We start from the raw sequence: 4,050 nt of genomic DNA, 5'->3' as shown, positions 1-4,050 counted from the left end.
TTCAGAAAGCTAGAAGTTGCTCAATAATGAATAAATCAAAACTTAATGGTATTATCATTTGAGATTGAATAATTTTACTGTTGCTGTTCAACATATTTCACAAAAATAAAACTGCAATTTAACATTCAACTTCTCATTCCATTGTTCACTTTCACTGACATAAATTTTCACAGGTCCTTCATATCCTCAAAACAGTAAAAAAAAATGAAATGATTTATCCAACTCCGTATCTACAAGAGAATCAATAAAAGGCGTTAATGGAATCATTTATGTACTTCCCATCAAATGCTCTGCATGAATATGATGCTTCCAGAGCACTTCCCCAAAAAGCATGCTAGTAATTTTCCTGAACAAGAAAACTCACTATCAACAGAATCACACCAAAAGGAACTACCTCTTAAATAGTAGAATAATCTAGAACAGGAGAAACAAGAACGCAACAACATCTGCTCTAAAGTAATAAACATCATACATTCTCATCGTTACTATGATTATCACGGAGTGAAATATTATTCCGATCTCTAATATTTGCACTACCAATTTCTGATTTACCTTCATCAAACACATCCTAATTTTTTTAGGAATAGTGAAATTATCAGTGAGGTTTTTTCAATAGTGAAATCATTCTTAAGAAACAACAATATGAACCTAAAAAACATAATTTTATCCAATAACTTCGACCAAAATCAATTACAATTCAATTTATATGGTAAGAAGTACATGTAAAACTACATTTTATCATTGCATTTGACAGAAAAATCAAGCTCATATAAAGCCCAAAAAAATGTAATGGAGGACAAGGCTACAGGCAAAGGACCAAGCAACCATACAACCAAAGGAAAAATGATGCAAAGAAATTAGCATCTATCATGCATCCTAGTCCCATTGAACTGCATAGGAATTAAAGTTTTTAGGGTATTCCCATGATAGGAATTCAAAGTTTCAGAATCATGTCCAAATAATACCAAAAAATTTAGGGACTGTGCTTTTAAGCCAAAACACTATTATTGGATTGCATAGCATAGATAAATGACGCTTTACTTGAGTTGCCAAATTCTTCAATAACATTATTTGTCAAATAAAAAACGCTTGTTTGGATTTCAACAAGAGAAATAATGGAAAATAATAGACATGCCCATTCATTTGTTCTTTTAGTCTGGGTTACAAATGTCAATCTGCGGTCGAGGGAGGAAGGTTCTGCGATTGCAATCCCAAATTTAGGATTTTGATTCCGCCATAAACTTATGGGGAATAAAATCAAGACTCCAATTTCTATTGAACACTACTAAAACAATAAGTTTACAAATCTTACCAGGTATTGATGATATTAACTGAGAGTTTGGAAGGAAACTCACCGAAAAGATAAAACCGATTTCGGACCTCACTGAAGGAGAGAGATACAGACCTTGGAGAAGATAGAGAGAGAATCGATTTCTGGCCGGAGTTGGGGTTTCGGTGAAGGAGCGAGATAGAGACCTTAAATCGTTGATTACTGTTAGAGACAGAGAGAGAGACGGCGAGAAGAATCAGAGAAGAAGACGGTATATTGCGAGGGAGAGACTAATTTTGTTTTACTTAATTAAATATGTTTAATTAAATTATAATGTATTGTTTGGTAACTAGAATAAGTCTATAACTCCCTTAGAATAAAGAGTAAGGGAGTCCAATAAATTTGTTTTTTGTTTGTGATGAATAGATTATGAAGTAAGAGATTTTTAATTCATTATAAATATTACTGGTGAGAATAGTTTTTATCATTATGTATCATGATAATAAGAGTTTTTTTTAGCATTATCACTTATTTTTAATGATGAAAAGACCTATGCAATAATAGGAAGACTTTTTATTATTATTATAAAATCATTAATGAGAATTTTTTTATCACTTATACTAATGACAAATATAGTATTGTATAGTATAAGTATGTCATGTCTTTATTATTTGTTTAAATGGGAGAATTTTTTATAATTATAAACATTTTATTGAGAATAAATTTAATCATTACAAAAAAAATTAATTAGAAGTTTTTGTTTTCAGTAAATATTATTTTAATAGTGATAAATTTAATATCATTATAAGTTTATAACGATGATATATATTATTCTTGTTAATACATTTACTAAGAGATATCAGTAAAGAATGGTGCCTTGAGTGTATTTTTTTATTTATTAAAGATTAGTTACCGAGGGAAGCAACGGACATCCCAGCCAGGCTGGCACCCCGTGTAAGACCCCGAGCCCTGCCAGTTTTCTCATGAGCACCCAACACTGAATTAAAGTCCCCTACGAGAAACCAATGCCCATGCCGTCTATTCATCTGTCCAATAATGTATTCGAACATCATAACCCTGCGGTTAGACCAGACACTACCATAAACAATGCAAATATAAGACGCTAAATTCTGAAGATGTAGCAGGATGTACTGTTCATGTCGATTTACAACCCCTCGTTAATATACAAATATTCTAATAATAATTATTATTATAAAAAATAATAAAATAATTATAAAAAATAATTATAATTATAATAAGTAATCATAATTACTGAACTGAACTGAACCGTTTGATATTGAAATTAAGTAACAAAGAACGGGGTCTTAGTTGTTACGAAATAAGCAAGTTTAGGGAGTTTGTGAGACACTTATAAAGTTTAAGAAGTTAATCTACTTTTATGGACAAGTTCAGGGAGTTGGTAATAAATACGAAATAATCAAGTTCAATGAACTAGTAAGACACTTGCAAAGTTTAGGAAGCCAATCTAATATTATGGACAAGTTCAGGGAGTTGGTGATGTATTATTCAGAACAACAATTACCATGACACTATGTCATTTTCCCTTTCACATGACACAAGATGCATGACAAACATTTGTTTTTGTGTCGTCTGAATATTTTTCGTGACAGTATTTTAACTGTATGTCATCTGACAGTGAAATAAAAAATGCGCTCGATTCTCAGATGACATTACGATTACATAATCCTGTCATCTAAAGAAAACGCGCGTTTTCGTTAAATTTCACTTACTCAACAGATGACACTTATAATAAATGAATGTCATTGTTTGCCGAAAACAAAAAAGCGGCAAATGAAATTTCACTTACGTGGTCAATCCCCAAATTTTAAGCGCTCTTGATTGACTGAAATTTTCAGCTGATATATAAACCCTCCCTCTAATCCCAAACCCCATTTTAGGTTACGCAAGAACTTCATCCCTCTCATCCCTCTCTATCGCCATGGCTGATTTGGACATGCAATCACTGGGTGAGCTATAAACACGGGTAAGTATCTATTGATTGGCATTGGTCCTTACTCTCTCTTTTCCTCATTCGATTTACTTTTGTGTATGTCGATTTCAGCAGCTGGAATAAGGATCTATTGATTTTCAAAGCTATGATTTAAAGGGTTAGATCTCTCGCTTATATACTAATTTTATTGTATTCATTGTTAGATTCACCGATAAAATTCTTGGGTCATTATCTTTTTTAACCTAGGGTAATACATTGCCGGTTGCTGAAGATGTTCTGATTTCTTTTTATTTGAACATAATATTTGCAGGGATAGTAAGAATGCTACATGCAAAGGCTGACTGAAGAGATTGTCAATCGGTTCATGCCTTTAGCATATGGGGAGATTTCTTTAACTTATTTTCATATATATTAATGTTAAGTTGGTTTGAACTGATTGGTCATGCCTTAAGAAGTGCTTGTGTATGTTTGATGTACTATTTTGGAACCTAGAACTCATTGATTATGTGTTATACTGGTAGAAGTGATTGAGTATGTGTATGTGTATGAAACATGTTTATGTATGATGTTCTGTTGATGTTTATGTTCGAGGTTCTGTATGAGTATGTGTACGATTGTTCATTTGGGCATGTAGCTTATTAATCATGCATCAAGTATTTGAGGAACATTGTAAAAGGGTCATTGAGCATGTGGCTGATTAGGCATACTCTAAAGCTTTGAATGTTCTTTGAGATTTGGCACTACTCTTACACCTATGAGTTATACTGCTAGAAGTGATTGAATATGTGTATTTGTATGAAACATGTTT

Source organism: Euphorbia lathyris, chromosome 1 (assembly GCF_963576675.1).
Source record: "Euphorbia lathyris chromosome 1, ddEupLath1.1, whole genome shotgun sequence".
Classification (NCBI taxonomy): Eukaryota; Viridiplantae; Streptophyta; class Magnoliopsida; order Malpighiales; family Euphorbiaceae; genus Euphorbia; species Euphorbia lathyris.
The sequence above is the reverse complement of the archived record's forward strand: the minus strand, read 5'-3'. Positions refer to the sequence as shown.